General features: G+C 41.3%; 2 non-coding genes across 2 annotated transcripts; both read left to right on the top strand.

Moving 5' to 3' along the window:
* Nucleotides 1-18,793: 18,793 nt before the first annotated feature.
* Nucleotides 18,794-18,882, top strand: trnay-gua (transfer RNA tyrosine (anticodon GUA)). The gene is given in 2 exon segments: nucleotides 18,794-18,830; nucleotides 18,847-18,882. It is a non-coding gene; the product is annotated as a tRNA-Tyr (tRNA).
* A 247-nt stretch (nucleotides 18,883-19,129) lies between these two features.
* Nucleotides 19,130-19,218, top strand: trnay-gua (transfer RNA tyrosine (anticodon GUA)). Its single transcript is given in 2 exon segments — nucleotides 19,130-19,166; nucleotides 19,183-19,218. It is a non-coding gene; the product is annotated as a tRNA-Tyr (tRNA).
* Nucleotides 19,219-19,457: the final 239 nt, after the last annotated feature.

The raw sequence follows: 19,457 nt of genomic DNA, 5'->3' as shown, positions 1-19,457 counted from the left end.
ACACACACACACACACACACACACACACACAATAAGATGGGAGGAGTTAGTATCATATTAATTAAGAGGCTCATTATCAAATTTATGAGGGCTGGAGTCACCAAGCCCCATCTCTCTGCTGCTATGAGACAAGTAGTGAAAGAAATGCTGACGGATGAGATTGAGCGCGGTGGAAGATAGATGAAGGGAGGATGAGAAGGAGATGAAGGCAAAGAGAGACCTCTACGATAAAGAAGTTATTAATGGTTTCATTTCATTCTCTTACTTGGTTTTTCTCTTTTTCTGTCTTGGGTGCACACACACACACACACACACACACACACACACACACACACACACACACACACACACACACACACACACACACACACAGTCAACTGGCCTTTCCTCATTGTGTTTTCTTAAGACACTGATACTCCCCACTTCAAAGAGCAGAAGTGAACTTTTGCCATGTAAATACAGACCGCTTGTATTCACACACACACGCAACACACACACACACACACACACACACACACACACACACACACACACACACACACACACACACACACACAAACAAACGCATGCACACACACAGACACACACACTCTTCCTCTGTGGTTTTCTCTCTGTGGTCTTTTATCCAACTTCTTTGACAGCCTCAGAGGAGCAGAGGAACTGAATCTAAAATAACCCCATCATAGTTATCATATTCACACGCACACGCGCACACACACACACACACACACACACACACACACACACACACACACACACACACAAAGGCATGTCATGACTCTCATGAAAAACACTTTTGTTGTACCCGTAGCAGAGGCCAAGAAAACAACTTAAGAAATCACTCCAATCTCTCTCTGGCTTCTGAGGAAGGGTGTTCGTCAGGAGCATCCAGCCCACAGCCGCCGATGCCTCGGAGGAAGGAAGAAGGTTCTGCATATGGATGATAGTGAAAGTGCTCCACAAGATCTGTTTAGTGGGCTCATACATATAACATCACTGCTAAGGGCTTGAATGGATGTCAAAACTGTAGTTTCTGGTGTAGGGCTGTGTGCCTGGTTGATCTGTTGCTCCGATGCCAGGGAAACCACTAAAGTTTGCTCCAACTTTTTTCCATATTTCAATAATTTGCCAAGCAAGTATATGTTGCCAGACTTTGAATAACATTATTAAGCAATTGAATTCTGGAAATGTTCCTTCTTGAATGTTGAATCTTATTATCTGTCCAGTTTTGGGTAGAGCATTCAGGGTTTGGGTTATTTCTTTCACCCAATTACTTGAGTAATACGCAGTTTTATGAATGGCACAAGTAAGATCTTTGGAGGTTTGGCTTTGGAGCTGTTGTGTTGATGTAGGAAATGGCAGTGGCTGTGACTTGTGATTTTATGTGTGTGGGGAAACTGTAAACACCAGTGCATAAATGTGTGGCTGTATCTGTGGTATCTGTGTCTCAAATAACACTTAGGCATGAGTGACAAATGATGCTGTTAGCTGCTATCAGACCAGCTCCTGAACCCCGAGGCCGTGACAGAGACACACGACAGAGACCCTGTTTGTCTTTTCTCACCCACTCCAGCACTTAAAGCCCGATAAGCGTGCGTAGGCCGGCCGCTTATAGCGACGAGATATGACGAGCACACATTCAACTTTAACACTCGCGATGTGTAAGGTTGGTTAAAGGGGCTTCATCGGGTGTGACAGTGGCAAATGTCACTAATGCCAGCACATTAGTGTGGGACTGTGAAGGCTATTTGTGTGTCTGGAAGTAAGTGTACAGTGAGAAAAGGTTGGTGATAGGTCAAAATTAACAATGTGCAAGAGTTTGCTCTCTTAGCTGCGAGGACTACAAAGGAATGGTGTATGTTCTGTATCCATGGTGAACAGTCCTTTCAAAAAAAGACACCTTTTTTTCTTTTTGCACCAATTTTGTATTTTATAAATTAAATGGTTCATTTACAAGAGAAATTTTAATTTAGCATTTTTCTTCCCTTTGTCGACCAGTTTGGATGAGCCAGGTTGAAATACTTGGTGCCGCTATCAACCACCTTTGGCCTGCTGAAGGTGACAGCTATGTTGTGTACTACCTATGATATATTTGATATATCTTAGGTATATTCTTATATGTAAGTTTTGGTACATTTTTTGACACCCATTAACAGGTAACTAACGTTAATTTTCAAGAAAAGTGCAGCAGTCAGTAGTCAGAGCTAGAAGTTAGCCCTGGTTAACTTGATTTTTTAGCTCATTCAATGCATTTGGTCGCAGCAGCTCTCGATGGCATAATGTACTCGGGTATAGGTAATTAGCTCTATCAAACCCTTAATCTGACACACACAGTTTCCATATTTCAAACTAACAGGAAATTTGAATATTGATTGAATGTATTTGATTCTTTCGACCATGAGCTGCTGCTGGGCAGACTCAGTGATGTCTGTATGGGTGACCAGGCCATAAAGTGGTTCAGGAACTATCTTCCAGTGTGTGTATATACAGATGGTCACAAGTCAAGCTGTATGGAGATCTCTAAGGGAGTCCCTCAAGGTTCAGTTTTGGCCCTTGTCTTATTTTCTATTTTTATAAATTACTTTGGGAAATGACATGCTCACGGCTAAAGTGTGTCTTTATGCAGAAGATAGAATAGTCTATTCATTTGACTCTTCTCTGTGAGTCAGGCTGCTGATGAACTCCAGCCGGCCTCTAAACAGCTGCAGGCCTCATTGTATGGTCTAGAAGTTGGTTCTTAATACTAAGGAAACATATTCAGAGGTCACTCCCCGATCTCATATGATGTCAGCATTCTTACCTTAGGAAAGGACTCCACGGAAAGAGTGTCATCCTACAACTTGGGTATTTTAGAGTGCATATTGAGAACATAGTGAAGCAACTGAAGGCGAGGCCAGGTTTTTATAGAAATAAGGCCCGCCTTAATTTAGCAGTTAGGAAAACTCTTGTTCAGACATTATTTACATGCAAGCTGCCTCCTCTACACTTTACTGCCTGGACTCTGTGTATTAAAGTTCACTACATTTTATATATTGCTCATTGTTCCTGTACACATCTGGGTCCTGGTCTTCATTAAGACAGCAGGATTGGTATATTTTTTTATTTACAAAGTCCCTTCTTATCTGTGTAATCTCCTATCACTCACCAACAGCTGTCATGGTTTTCACTCCGCTATATGGCTGCTCTATCTATCCAGCATTTGCTCAGAACTTGGTAGAAACTTTAAATGAAGAGTGCTAGATTTTGTAGTTATCTGTTGTCCCTTGTCTGTTGTTTTTTTTGACATGCTCTATTCTATAATTCTTGTAACTTTGTAATGGTATGCTATCCTGGACAGGTCTCCCTCGAAACACAGATTTTAATCTCAAGGGACTTCCTGGTTAAATAAAGGTAACATATATTTTATTTATTTTTTTAAATATTTCCACTGTACCTTTTGTATGTGTGCTTGAGTTCTCATACATGGACCATCTACTGGTCCAGCCATGTGGGTGTTATCTGATGAACAGCTGATGGTGCTTATAGCAGAGTTTCCCCCTTGAGAGCCTTTCCTGCACACTGTAAATCTCACTAATAAGGCCTGGGCGCCTGGCAAGCCCCCACCATTTTACCGTCGGGTGATAAATAACCGCAGCCTCACCGACCGGACAGCAACCAGAGAGAGCTAACTGACTACAAAGAGACACAGCAGTCCCAGAAGTTAAGGATAATAACTGTGGGTAGTGAGGATATACTTTGTGATATCAGTGAGAGGAAGGCCATGAAGTAGATAAATGTGTGAATTTGTCTTTGTAATAGTGTGTAATTAAGAGGTCAGTGATAGGATAAATGTTGGAATAAGGAGGGTGGCAGCTTGTCTGTCTCCGTCCAAATGTGTGTGTGTGTGTGTGTGTGTGTGTGTGTGTGTGTGTGTGTGTGTGTGTGTGTGTGTGTGTGTGTGTGTGTGTGTGTGTGTGTGTGTGTGTTGTTTTAATGAAAATCTGGTTTTCCTCTGTGTGTTTCTAAGGTAACGACTGATTGTGCATGGAGACAGCCGTCCGACGGAATGTCCTCACCCCCGCAAGCTCATTAATTACACCCGCAAACACACACCAGCGCGCATTTATCACTTATCTTTACACATGAAGGTTGTAGTGATACACACAACTCTTGTAGGATGGGGAGGAGCACAGAGGGACGATATGGAGGAGGGGGAGGAGATGGGTAGTAGGGAGGGGACTGAGAGGAAGGAGGGAGTCAGGGAGAAGAGGGGAGGAAAGGAGTTAAGAGAGAGAGGGACCTGTTGAGTCGCTCTAATGAATGACTTTTGGGGTGAGAGGAAGTGGCAGGAGGTCAGAATCATTACCTATGATCCCAGCTTGCAGGCTCTCCTCTCAGTGTGATTATTAATGAAACAATGGGCCTCATGCAAGAAGCCACATATGAACAAATTCCCTCTCATTTTCATTTGTATCTACGATTTGCTCTTATTGTGTTAGTAACCATTGATTTATGTGATTCACCAATGTTAAATCTTATTTTTGCTCTTCAACATAAAAACAAAGGAAGGAAACATGAGTTTTAAAGGGAGTTTTGAGGAACATAAAAACCGCATGAATATCATTTAATCAAAGTTAGATTATGTTTCAGAGTTATTATAGTAGTTGGATTATTAAATTTGTGGTCTTAAGAAATACTTTTGGTTGATTGGTCATAATGAGGACTGTAATACGTTTAGGTTTATTTAACAGTATGTCAATTCCATTACTGCAAATGTTCATCTTCTTCTTGCTGCCCTTTTTTTGGTGGCATCTCTCTGATTCGTGGACATGTGCCAGAGTATTTGCACACAGCACAACACCTGTCCCTATATATTGTTTATATAATATTTAGTGTTACCTATAACAAACAATCCGCCACGTGCCTTCAATTTAAGATCAAGTGGGATTCACCATTCAGCACAACTGGGTAAGAGCAGATTTGGGTGGTTGAGAACATTTGGTGCATCTGGAGTTAACTTCACTTTTCTTTTTTTTCGCAGCAGACATTTAATAGAAAAAAATACTAGAGAGATTTAAGATAGTTTTGCTGCATGAGTCCCATTGAATTCTGTAGTTGTGTATTTAGCGAGTAGTGAGCAACCTTTGTGTCACTTCAGTATTTTGTTCATTTTTTGGAGTTACTTATCTTGAAATGGCTACCAGTGATCCCTGCTATTTCCTTAGACCCCTTTGTTGTTTTTTTTACATGATCTTTTAAATTATTTGGAGGATATTAGTTTATTAAATTCTACATATTAACACACATTACCGCACCAGAGTCTATCTTTAAGGTCTGCTGATATTACATGGAGAAAAATGCATGTGGGATGATGAGGTCTACTCACAGAGGAAGTTTTTGGGGGTGTAGGGCGAGCTCATGGTCCATCTCCAGTTTCCTGGTCCGGTCAGTGACCATGCAGCATCGCTATGCCCCATAAAGAATGTGTTAGCCCCTCTGTGTCCGTATGTGCCCCGACATGCCACGAAAGGAAGGCTTTTATTAAATTATGTATGATTCCTGTATTTTTGTTATCATGCGTCATAAAGCTGACTGTAAATGGTGAAACAATATGTGGAATGTTTGAGATGGATGATACGAAGCAAACAAAGCAAGGCATATAGTTGAACCTTGCTCATATTTAGTTTGGGTACTTTAAACATTTTGAAATATTGATCAGTTTATTTTTGCTACTAGGAAAACATCCTCCACCCATCGTAAAAAAAAGTTCAGTTGGAAGCTCAGTTAGCTGTCGACAGCAATACGTTTTTTTGTCAAGCAAAGCTAATCGCTTGTTATTGGATTGCCATAACAACACCAGCGATGTAGTGGTCTTTCTCTTGCTTTAATCAGCAAAGATATTGATACAGTTTCATATTCAGGGTTGATATCTGTGTCTGTACAAAAGTTGCAGTGTGTGAAGACCTTTTTAAAAAAATAAATAATGTCTCATGTTTTACCCCGACCCGCGATTACATGCACACTCCCTCCTCGTCTGTCTGTCTCATAACCCCACCTCTGAAGCAGACACAGGCCTACGCACGTACACACACACACACACACACACATACAATGATGTATGTGTGAATAATAAGGTGTTAATTCTGGAGGTGTTGCCAACATGCTGTCACCCCCCCTCCACCCAACCCCCTTGAGCACACTCACAGAGCGACACACAGCTCTTGTTAGACCCTTCCTCTCATTTCCTCTTTTTCTTCTTTCCTTTGCTGCCTTTTAAAATATGTAAGTGATTTGGCCTTTCCTGCCACAACCTCTGATGGCTTTATGTAAGGCAGTCACAGACACACACTCACTCACACACACACACACACTCATACTTACACTCACATTTCTTAATCACAAGTCTCTGATTATATACCGATAATATCTGATTGTCTTGACGTTGCAGCACATTGTCTGAAGTGTTCCCACATATGTTGACTTCACCTCCACAACAGTCATGCTTGTGTGTGTGCGTGTTTAGATCAGCCATCCAGATTGTGTGACGCCACCTCAACGCCTCGCTGACTGCTGCTGCAACACGCACGTGGCATCTGCCCTAACTTGTGATTACCTGCAGAGTGTTTTGTACCCTAATATGCACGATGTTGGCGCGTAGGTTACGGGGTGTTAGTTTTCACTTGTGTCAATGTGCGTTTCCTGCTCTTTCAGATACGGATGTCTAGGATTTTGGGCTTTCTCCTTTCAACACCTTCTCCCTCTAGCTGATGACCACAGATAACACCTCTCACTGTCTCGTTCCATCTTTTCGCTTTCTTTCATCCCCCTCCTCCTCCTCCCTCTGTCTTTGCGATAATGCTATGTGGATGTTTACCTCCAGATAACTTTATTTTGACTGCTTGTGTGCCCCTGTGCCAGTGGTGCTGGTGTGTATGTGTGTGTGTAGGGGAGGTTGCTGACAGACATGGACAACAGGGCAACAAGAGCACAAAGAGGGTTGACCCAGGGGTAAGAGGGGACTTGAGGATGTGTGTCTGTGGTTGTTTATGGGGGTAATGGGCTGCTTGGACTAGACCTCTTTTGATCCCTCCACGCCACCTCAGTTAGCACCTCTGTATGCTAGGAAGTGTTGTGCACAAAGACATCTGCTCTCTGAACTTGATAATGAGACACCTTAAACCTCTGGTCAGAATGGATTTTTTTGGTCTGTGCAGCGACACAGACACAAATAGAAAAGTCCACATTTTCCACACATGCTTGCATTTTGGCCATCTAATCTTTTTTTTAAACTTTCTTTTCAAGGAAAACTTTAAAGGCAACGCATATAGCACAACTATGCTACCCACACAGCATCTGCTCCATGTGTGTGCATTTTGGGTGGATACATATGTGCTCCAAAGCAATGCAAGTTCATGTGCTAATTTGGCAAAAAAAAAAGTCTTTCCCATTTTTTTATTAGTTTCTGTCTTCGCATCTGTTGGATGTTTTGCGAAAGTATATTTAGTGTTTACCTCTCGACGTCTGAAATTAGCTCAGCCACGGCGGAGCTAATTCTGGGAAATATATGTTAAAATAAGGTCCACATAAAACACATTCTCTGGTTTCCGTTCGCCTGGCTCTCTCTGATCACTATGCTGTAACCTGCTAATCACAAGCAGCATGGCAGCATGCTGGTCACATCCCACTATGTTTAGTGTTTACAAGGCTTAAACATGGACCCGTTTAGACACGCTGTGCTCATATAGGCAGAGAGACAACAGCTGAAACACACACACACGCACACACACACATACACACACATACACACGCCCTTTTTCTAGTGTATGTACTGTATGCATGCATCCCGCCCACATGCACGCAACATACACCAGCTTCCCATCACTGTTGTTGTAACTGAATTTGAGTTAAGACAGTACATGTCCACAGACTGCAACATGAGAAGGTTAACACAGTCATCTGCTGCTGGGCACTTACATTTTTGAATAAATTGGAGTATAATTTTAGATTTCTGGTCATGTAAGTTAAAGACCGCCAGTCTCCATAAATTTGGATTATGTGTGTTGCTGCAGTATGAAGAGCAGAACTGGATCTTAACAAGCTGTTGTATCATCAGTTTTTTCTGTTTGTTGTCTCCACTTCTCAGGTGTCAAAAGAAATTAAAGGTTGGCACATGTGGAGGAAGATTAATTTGGGGTTTCACAGCAATTCATTGCATCCAAATCCATTATTGAACCTGTTTATTAAATCAAATCTCTTATCACCCCATCTTAAGTTTGACTTGCAGCATTTGTAAGTAAATAATCTTATAAATAATCAAATATTTATTTGAAATCCATGAGATAACCAAACTAATGTTCACAACTTGTTTACAAAACCTAAAAATAAGATGACCAGCATAAAATATAAAATATCAACTAGATATGTATCTTACAGATTAATCCTGTCTCTTACAAATAATGTTCATATTGCATATTGACTAAATTGCAACAGCGAATGCATTTTGCAGGAAGCTGCTGGCTGAATTATGTTTTCTCTCATCGTAATGACTGATTATTGTTAAATAATGTAAATATATTACACTGAACATATGAGGCAAAAATTTTACTTGAAGCACAAAACGCAACTTTTTCATTGACATTTATGTGAAACCACAATCTGTCACTAACCTTAACCAAAGTTATTTTGTCCCCTAAACCTAAACTAGACTCAGTATGACAACCCTGGTCTCTGGTGACAGAGTCCTGCATCCACCCTGTTTCTTGCTCTAACCAACCATCTTTAGCAGAGTACACACACCACTGTGTAGTTTGATATTAACCACAAAAAAGCCAAGAGTTTCATTATGGTCTTTGGTCAAGTTACTAACCTGATATTCTGCTTTATAACTGGCAAAAGCATCAGACTGCGTAAGCTAAAAATTAGAAGCCTGCTTCATTATTCTTATCTAATAAAAAAATTGTAAATCAGCCAGTCTCTGAGCATAACAAATCTGAATATTTGTCCAACTTGGATTTGATGTCAATTTTAAGAAAGGAGTGGGACATGGAGATTTGCACTTATCCATTACTTGCTTCTGTTGCAATACCAGCTTCTCCTCTCCTCTGGCCACTCTCTGGGCCCATGCGACCTTACAGAGCGTAACGCCTACAGCAGTCAAGGGAGTCGTAGCCGTGCCCCTAAATTAAATACAACTCTCAGAGGGGAGAACGCTCATGGCCACCCATATACTGACAGCATGCTAACATTACTTCTGCCATCATAAGACATATTCTTTAAATATAGGATTACTGTAGGCAAACACACACGCAAATGGGGATGAATAAGCACGCACAAAGACATCATATGCACACACACACAAACTGTTTTCGGGTGTATGTGTGTGCCTCTCCTGTTTGTGTTGGTGAAAGTCCACTAGATTTATCTGTTAGCGCTCAGAGGCCAGTGTGTGTGGTATCCAAACACACAGTGGAATTATGGGAGATGCGGTCAAAGGTCAAGGCCAGCCACATACTACAGTGTGAGTATGTGTGTGTGTGTGTGTGTGTGTGTGTGTGTGTGTGTGTGTGTGTGTGTGTGTGTGTGTGTGTGTGTGTGTGTGTGTGTGTGTGTGTTGTAGGAGTGATGAAACAGTTTCATCAGGGAGGGCGCTCTGCACGGATCATCAAGCGTGTGATGGAAGGTGTTCACGAGGAATTTAGATTAGCACTGAAAGAAAACAAATGAGAGGAGAGGATGAAGGAGAAAGAGCGAGGAGGGAGGGGAGAGCTTACAGCGAGTTCTGTTGCAGAAAACACCATGAAGGACCTGAATAGATGGTCTTCGCTGGTCCACTCAGTTTTAAGTACCAGAAAAAAGACAGGGAACTTGAGTGAGGCTTCGTCAGACTTACTGGATTGGGCAGCGTCATGTTGTTTTGCTCTGGGTCTTGAGGCTGTGTCTATATATAAATATATGATACCCAAGTGGATCCAGGCAAACCTGTTCTCAGCTCTCATAATGTGTTGAGTCATGATTATCAGAGTAGAAAAACGTGCTTAGGCAAGACAGTTACAGGGGAAATTGCGTGTCTACTTGTTAATCGGTGCTGCATCATCAGGAGAGCGTTGATGTAGTTATTTTCACCGAGACTGAAACTAACACATCTTCAGAAGTCTAAATCCTTTGGCTTCTACAGTTTAACATTTGACTATTTGTAAAACTGGTTGGTGTTGTGAGTCAACTCTGTCTTCCTGTTTGCAGAGCAGCATCCTCTATCACTAAAACAGTTCAAATCAGTGAGTCATGCATCACAAATACAGTGGGGGTTGAGGAGAAATGTGATTACTCACCTGCCTTGTGTATACATGGATTTACAGTTACCAGGTTACTAAACTACAGTCTGCAGTACCTGATTTCTCTCCTTATGGCTAGCTCAAGTGTTCATATTGCGTCAACTAAAATCTTACTATCCCATCTGTACGCCAGCCAGACTTCTGAAAACCATTTCTATTATTCTGACCCCCAAACGTTATCACACTGCGCCATCCTGCAGTGCAGCACACTCATGCTTCAAGTGGAAAAAGGTGAAATGTAAGGTTCATAAGAAATCCAGCAACAATGCACACACTCCTGAAACATATTTTCATTCAATGCTAAATATACATTGCCGACAAGTCCAAAATGTGAAATATGTATGAGAGGTGGTGGGAACGTGAGAGGAAGAGAGAGACTAACTCCTTTGGTTGAGCGGACTTTTATAGTGCATCACCACTACCAGCAGGTCATAAACTCTGCTTGCACTCTGTTTTATTTCAATTACAGACACAAGGCCTTGTATCTCTACATGTGTGTGTGTGTGTGTGTGTGTGTGTGTGTGTGTGTGTGTGTGTGTGAGTGTGTGTGTGTGTGTGTGTGTGTGTGTGTGTGTGTGTGTGTGTGTGTGTGTGTGTGTGTGTGTGTGTGTGTGTGTGTGTGTGTGTGTGTGTGTGTGTGGACTGAGATGGAGTGTGAATGGTGTTTATTTGGTCATGGGTCTAAACCGGATGGAAAGGTGTGGGTAATAGCAGCACTGGGAGATGATATCATGAGCATACACACACACGTACGCACACATGCGCGTGCGACTGTCAGTACTATATAGTCTTACTGGGAGAGGGGCTCATGCTACATTGGCGTCCGAATGCCGTGTCCTTCCTTGCAGCGTCTCCTGCAGTGGGTTGGTCATGGGAACGAAGCATGCTCACATGAGTAAGCTGACAGGAAAGCATCTGTGTCTTAAACAAGGTAGTTATAGAAGACTTCCAGTTTGATTCTACTTCTTATTCCTCTAATTTTGTTTTTTTCCTACTATTTCCTGCTACTATAGACAATGTACTGTATGAAATATGTTTGTCCATGAATCCATGAATTCAAGTCAAAGATACAGTAGATGCTACAGGATCAGTTTACCAGCAGCAGCTAAAAGGATACAGAATCAACTAAAAACAAGTTTATACACATTGTGTTCTACAATTTTACCTTAAATCAGTAACTGTAAAAAAAAAAAAAAAAAAATGAAAAGAAATAATTATTGTCCAATATCAGATTATTTTTTATTTCTATTGTCATTTCTGTTCTAGAAATCTCTTGACTACACTCCACTCCATGCTTCCCTCATCACATCTTTAGATTTCTGTCCATTTTTACATTAAAACTTGCTTTCAAATTGTACAATTGAACAAACCATTATAATCCTGACCTGACAATAACCTCTGCAGCCCAGATTATAGACTCTGCCCGTATAATATCAGAGGGGTAAATTGTTGTCAGCAGTTTAGCGCCCTGATCCTAACGCAACCACAATGGCTAACACACACACACACACACACACACAAACACAAGTCACATACGTGTCTAAACAGAGCAGAACCAGAAACCAACAGTGACCATCACACAGCAACTCGTTACAGATGAAACAGATGAAGCTGCTTCTCACAGCCGATCTCATCTGTCCTTCTGCCCCCGTAAAGATCCCGACTTGGATAGTCTTGCCTCACTGCAGGTCTAAGTGTAAGCTTGGGTGTGAGTGGAAAGACTCTGGGGAGAGGCAGGGAGAAAGACATTGGAGATTGGAACAGACCAAAGCAGAGAAATAGAGAGATGTGTAAGCAGATTAGGCTTGCCCTTGGCGCCTGTCTGTGGTTCCAGTGAACTAATGTGTCACCCGGATCCTGAGGGTGCTGACAGCAGTGCTGGGGAAAAAAGTTTGTTGATGCTACTTCGAGTTATTTTTCTCTTTTTATGATCTGGGAAGCGTCTGTTTTTCTTTGCAGAAATAGATAGTGGAAGAAGAAAAATGAGCACAGATGTCATTAGTCTTCACCTCTTTAACTAGCTAGTTTTCAGTTGGGACTTTGTTTTAAACTTACAGTACAGCTGCCAATGCAAGTGATTCTTTTTTATTTTATTTTATATCGGTTGTCTCTCTCTGTTCTACTGTAAACTTAGGGCTTAGTCTCTTTGATCCCATGTAGCCTTAGGAGTGAGTATCATTAAAAAACACATGCTGTGTAGACAAGCATCATTTGAAAACATACACAGCTGTAACTTTTGGCATGGTTTTCAAAGATACCAAATGATGATATCATGTTGGATCACAGTAAAAAAGAAGAAGAAGTGTATCAAATGGTGCACAAGATGAACAGAATATTATAACCTTGCGCACCAGATGGTTTGTTACGCAGAACCATCTGAGAAGTTGTCCATGGAAACCGTTTGGAAAAAAGGGCAGACATTTTCAAAAAAATACTTGGCAGGTGACTGGATGAACCATCTGTCTATCACCGTCTTGTCTTACGAGGCAGCTGGATTCACACAAGATCACACGGGAATCCTCATAGGACGCTGATTGGTCACGAGCGCTCAAGCCTGACAAGATGGATTTTTGTGTGATCTCATGATGTTGTGAATCTCACAAATCCAGCTGCCTCGCAAAGTAAAGAATACTCACCTGCAATTAAAATGACCCCTTAAATGTGAAACATTCCCACTCAAGATTCCCTTTCACGACATGGGATTATAATTTAAATATTTGAATAAATGTATTTATTCAAAACTTGGAAGGAAGGAAAAGAAGGAAAACTACCACTTGTATTGTCATAATCATTGGCACTGTTCTGATAAAATTGTAGTCACATCATACATTGTACTCGTGACATTGCAATGGGGCAAAATCAGGGCATTGTAAAGAAACCAAGTTTTGCTGCTACATTATTTGGAGGTAAAACTGAAACTTAATGCTTCTGTAATGCCGCTAATAATCCCTTTCCGCACAGAAAAACTGTTAAGCTACACAACTGTGGCAAGTACTGGAGGCCAAAGTTGAACCATGATCAGTCCGTTAACTGTGATGGATGTTTACAGCTGAGTTTGGGTCATAATTGTACTGTTTGCCTGTGTTTTCTCCTGTTGGACTCTTTACAACATGTTTGATTGTCTTACTGGCTGTGTTTGTTTCTTCACTGAGCCTGGATCTCAGTCATTATCTTGGTGAGTAAATAGTTGTTTTTTACTTAAGGAGTCAATGACCAACGCTACAAAAATGAAACTCAAGTTGTAATAAATTCTAGTTTTCCTAATAAACTTGTTCAGGACAGGTTTCTGTTTTTTACCCAGGGAAGCTAGTTTGTAGCTGTCTTAAATAGGTAGGAGGTAAAGAAAACAGACTGAAATTTAATATGACACAGTATCTGGTTTAGCTTAACATGCTGTTGTGAAAAAGAGCACTGTGCATCAAGGCCTACAGTATGAGAAAGATCCCAAACTGTCCTTTGTTTTCTTCTTTTTCTGTTTCTCCTTTTGCTTCATCACGTATGGCAAAAGCGCACATGACTGAGTAAGTGTAAGGGTGTGTGTGTGTGTGTGTGTGTGTGTGAGTCAGTGTGCATTTGTGTATATGTTACTAGGTGACACACATGGTTTTCCCATATCTCTTTTACAGCCTTTTGCTGTGTAACTCTGACCAGTGTCTAACCATCTGTCCTGCTCTCTGGATGCCTGTAATAACCACCCCCCACCCCCCCACCCCGTCCTCTCTGCCCTCATCACCTCGGACCCTCTTTCCTATCTTCACGAGTGACCACCAAAGGAAAGCAGTTCAGCAACAGGAACTAAAACTTCAACATAAATAACAAAGAAAAATGATTTCTGGATTGACAGAAATGATGCAGGAAATAAAAATAAAACATGAAAACTATATAACTTAAGTGATATGTAAAGTGATAGTGTGAGATGTTTAACAGCAGGCAGTCACTTACACACAGAATATGCATTTCTCACACACACACACACACACACACACACACACACACACACACACACACAAGAGCACATACAGGTACACACGCTTGTGAAGCTGTTTATTTCATTTCCTTCACACCTTCACACCTGCGTGGCAGACACTGGTCTCGCTAGATGATAGCACGAACATACACACATACATACACACTACCTAGACACAATATAATAAAGGAGACAAAGACATGCATTCACAACCATTCAGTTATCAAAATGACACAGTTGGGAAAAGTTGCAGCTGTAGGGAGGGACCCATAAGTCTATCGGAAGAGATAAAAAACATGCACACACTGAGGCTGATGTTAGAAGGACATAGATGGGTTTTTGTAAGTTGCTGTGCTACCTTTGAAATGCTGTTAGTTCGTGTGTGTGTCTGTGCATGTGTATAAATATACTGTATGTTAATGGTGAATTGTATCTTAGTTTATTTACAGTAGATAATTCATCCCTCTTCCAACCAAAAAATAGTTGAAACAGATACAAAAATACAAATGTGCGTGTTCAAACACCAACTCTTACACATAAGCACACACACACATGTAGCAGCAAAGGAGGTGTGAACAGGATGGGAGTTAGCATATGTCACATAAATCTATAGATAAACACAGTAACTTAAGCCAACTAAATAAAAAAAGTCAGCGTATTGGTGCTATTTACTACAGCCTATTAAAAATAATAGCTTGGAGAGGTGTTGCTTGGTAACCTTCTAAATACAGTGTCTAGATCTGTGCAACTGTTTCGAAGTTGGGTGTCGAGTTGCGTCGTCTGGGCCCAACCCAGGATACTTTACATACTGTACTGTATCTGTGTGCGTGCGAGTGTGATTATGAATACAGCTGTGTGTATATATATATGTATGTATGTTTGACTGTGAAGTGTCAACATGTAAAGAACTTTTACAGCCATATTATAAAGAACAGGTAAACTTAATACCTGCAGTCCAATGACTTTGATCAAATGTGAAGCTTTTGTGTGTTTGTTGGCAGGCTTAGTGGATCATGCTGAACTGGATTTGACTTAATGGTGTTGTTTTTTAAAAAGTTATATATTTCCCAGGTGTACCCCAATTCCATGACTTATAAACAGGACTGCCTATTAACTTTTGTTTAAGTGGTTTGTGTAATATTACTACTGCACGCTTTCTAAATGGATCAGTATCAGCTGTATAGGGTTGTTTTTTTGTTTCTAATCCTTATTATTATTATTATTGTTGTTGTTGTTGTTGTTGTTGTAAAAGCCACCATATACATGTATGTCCTCAGATAAGCCTATGCCTGATTATGCTCTGGTTAAACACTGTTATCTGTTCCTACAGCTCAGGATCGTGAACAAATGAACAGCTGAGCAGAAAGAACAAATAAACTGCTGTTTCAGAGAAAATATTTACACTTCAGGTTAAAATGAGCATTTTGCAGTCATTTCAGCAACACTCAGCGCTTGGTTGTGAATTACAGCTGTATTTTTTTTAAAGCACATATTTGGTATGTATGCCTTCATTGGACAGCAACAGTTGACAGATGATATAAAATGAGTGAAGAGAGAGAGGGAAAAACATACAACAAAAGTCCATTGCATGGTGGAATCAAACCACTGATGTTGCAGCTATGTGGCATGCATTTTGAGAAATCTAATAAGTGAAAATGCATTACATATTTTCTGCCCTGTATTATATGGTAAAAGATGATTGGTTACCCTTGATGTTAAACCTCAGTGCGAGTCTTTATGTACACGTGTGTTATGTTAACAGGCTCATTTCCGCAGATTTCGATGTGGATGTTTTTGTCTGTTTTAAATCCCTGTGGAAATCCAACCCTTGCTTTTCTTTCTGTAAACCTCATAGTCAAAATACACTTGTTTAGGCTGCATAGGGATTACACCGGAGTTAGCTAGGGCCAGAGTATGCTTGGGGGTGTTAGTGGATGGGTAAAGGTAGAGGGGTGTCTGGAAAACGTTATGGAAAGGGAGTTAAGAAGCATAGTATTGACAGATCTTTTTTTAAGGTTAGGTGGTTTTTGGTTTGAAGATGAATTTTGCAGGTGTTGGACAAAAACCTTGAAGCTCCTTCAGGGATTTACATAAATTAAGATGGAAATGTTATGCTTTTCTTATATAATACAAAAGGATCTTGGTTTTGTTGTTGTCTCATCACAGACCATTGTGTAACATCCTAAAATGATAATGTATTTGTTCTTATTGTGTAGGGATTATTTACTGCTTTCTTGGCTCGTTCATATCTTCTAAACTCAAAATACACTCTCGTAAAATATTTCAGATGTGGTTTGAAGGCAAGAAGAAAGCTTTGGAAACTTGTGTACTACATTGCTGACATTATTATGATGCTATTCTAGTGTATTCTGCTTTGTTCTCATTTTTCATTTGAGTAAGCTAATGAAAACGAAAGGAGATTCCCACTGATCCCCGGCCAAATGAAAGATAGAAGGAAATAAATACTGGGTGTTGTAGTGTGAGCGAGTAGCTGCTGCTCCAGTCTGGGCAGTGTGCTGTGGGGTTAATTAGGCGTATCAGGGACTAATCCCTCTCCAGGGTCATCTGCTGGGGTCAGGCCTAAAAAGAGAAAGGTCACAGCAACATCCGGCTCAACGCATTAATGATGAGGCTCATACTGTAGACCTGTGTGTGTGTTGGTTGGAGGGAGTGGATTGTGTCTGTGATGTGTTAGTAATTGTTGGAGAAGTTCTCAAATGTCTATAGCAAGTCTGCGTATGTCTTAAAATTACTCATTAGCTCACTTATCTGTAAATTCCTGCTTTCTATCCCTGTCAGAGGCTGTTGTATCATTTTTGGTGTGTTTATTTGCTGGCCAAATGGTAGCAGATGGAAAAGTATTGATGATTGGCCGCCAATCACTATTATTGATCACTGTTTACAGTGAAGAGGATTTACTGTATTCAGCTGAGCAGACACTCAAACACACTGAGGGAGCTACTGTAGCCCTCAGGGGACGAACTGCTAAGTGTGTGTACAGCAGCGTGTGTGACTGCTGAGCAAGGACAGGGATTAACACGATACACATATACACGTGTTGCCACACACAGACAAGCTAACGCATTCACAATGATGGGGGGAGGGATGAATGAATGACATTTTCAACTATTACTTGATGTGGGGTCAGAAGCTAAGGCTGATTAAGAGAATGCAGAAGTTGGTAGAGCGGAGGACTGTAGAGTTCAATAAAAAGACATCCTTAGGTCGCTGGTTCAAATCCGGCTCGAAGGAGGTGATGTTTTGGGAAATTATGGCTCTGAAGGTGGAGTATATAACCTAATAATTGTACGGTTGGTGGCTTTAGCCCCAGCTCCTCCAGTCAGCATGTGTGTATAGCATACTGTGTCATCCACAGTAGCTCACAGGAGCTCACGGCTGTGAGTGTGTGAATGGGTGAAAGAAAGGGGAATTTATAAACAACTAAATGTAAAGCTTAAAATAGCGATTTACTAAGTTATTTTCATTTTCATTCAGTTTGGTCCTAACCCCTTCGATAGCTCAGTTGGTAGAGCGGAGGACTGTAGAGGAATAACAATAGACATCCTTAGGTCGCTGGTTAAAATCCGGCTCGAAGGAAGTGATGTTTTGGGGGAACTGTGGTTGAGGAGGTAGGCCGAATCACCAAACAGTTGTAGGGTTGTTGGTTCGACTCCCAGCTCCTCACGTCGACCTTCAAAACGATGCTACAAAAGAGACTGTGCCTCGTCAGCTGGTGAAACGTCTGTTCTGCCGCCTTTTGTCTTCTGTGATGACTTATACCATTTTTAGCACAGTCAAACTCAATATCAAGTTGTTTTTGTTGTTGTAGACTGCACATCTGCCCCTTTGATAGCTCAGTTGGTATAGCGGAGGACTGTAGAGGAATAATAATAGACATCCTTAGGTCGCTGGTTCAAATCCGGCTGGAAGGAGGTGATGTTTTGGGGGAACTGTGGTTGAGGAGGTAGGCCGAATCACCAAACAGTTGTAGGGTTGTTGGTTCGACTCCCTGCTCCTCATGTCATCATTCAGAATGATGCCACAAAAGAGACTTTGCCTCGTCACCTGGTTAAAATGTCTGTTCTGCCGCTTTTTGTCTTCTGTGATGACTTATACCATTTTTAGCACAGTCAAACTCAATATTAACTTGTTTTTGTTGTTGTAGACTGCACATCTGCCCCTTCGATAGCTCAGTTGGTAGAGCGGAGGACTGTAGAGGAATAACAATAGACATCCTAGGGGCTCGCTGGTTCAAATCCGGCTCGAAGGAGGTGATGTTTCAGGGCAACTGTGGTTGAGGAGGTAGGCCGAATCACCAAACAGTTGTAGGGTTTTTAGTTGGACTCCCAGCTCCTCACGTCGACCTTCAAAACGATGCTACAAAAGAGACTCTGACTCGACAGCTGGTGAAACGTCTGTTCTGCCGCCTTTTGTCTTCTGTGATGACTTATACCATTTTTAGCACAGTCAAACTCAATATTAAGTTGTTTTTGTTGTAGTAGACTGCACATCTGCCCCTTCGATAGCTCAGTTGGTAGAGCGGAGGACTGTAGAGGAATAACAATAGACATCCTTAGGTCGCTGGTTCAAATCCGGCTCGAAGGAGGTGATGTTTTAGGGCAACTGTGGTTGAGGAGGTAGGCCGAATCACCAAACAGTTGTAGGGTTGTTGGTTCGACTCCCTGCTCCTCATGTCATCATTCAAAATGATGCCACAAAAGAGACTTTGCCTCGTCAGCTGGTTAAAACGTCTGTTCTGCCGCCTTTTGTCTTCTGTGATGACTTATACCATTTTTAGCACAGTCAAACTCAATATTAAGTTGTTTTTGTTGTTGTAGACTGCACATCTGCCCCTTCGATAGCTCAGTTGGTAGAGCGGAGGACTGTAGAGGAATAACAATAGACATCCTTAGGTCGCTGGTTCAAATCCGGCTCGAAGGAGGTGATGTTTTGGGGGAACTGTGGTTGAGGAGGTAGGCCGAATCACCAAACAGTTGTAGGGTTGTTGGTTCGACTCCCAGGTCCTCACGTCGACCTTCAAAACGATGCCACAAAAGAGACTTTGCCTCGTCAGCTGGTTAAAACGTCTGTTCTGCCGCCTTTTGTCTTCTGTGATGACTTATACCATTTTTAGCACAGTCAAACTCAATATTAAGTTGTTTTTGTTGTTGTAGACTTCA

Source organism: Scomber scombrus, chromosome 17, assembly GCF_963691925.1.
Source record: "Scomber scombrus chromosome 17, fScoSco1.1, whole genome shotgun sequence".
NCBI classification, from domain to species: Eukaryota; Metazoa; Chordata; class Actinopteri; order Scombriformes; family Scombridae; genus Scomber; species Scomber scombrus.
Note: the sequence above shows the minus strand (reverse complement) of the source record. Positions and strands in the feature narration are given on the sequence as shown.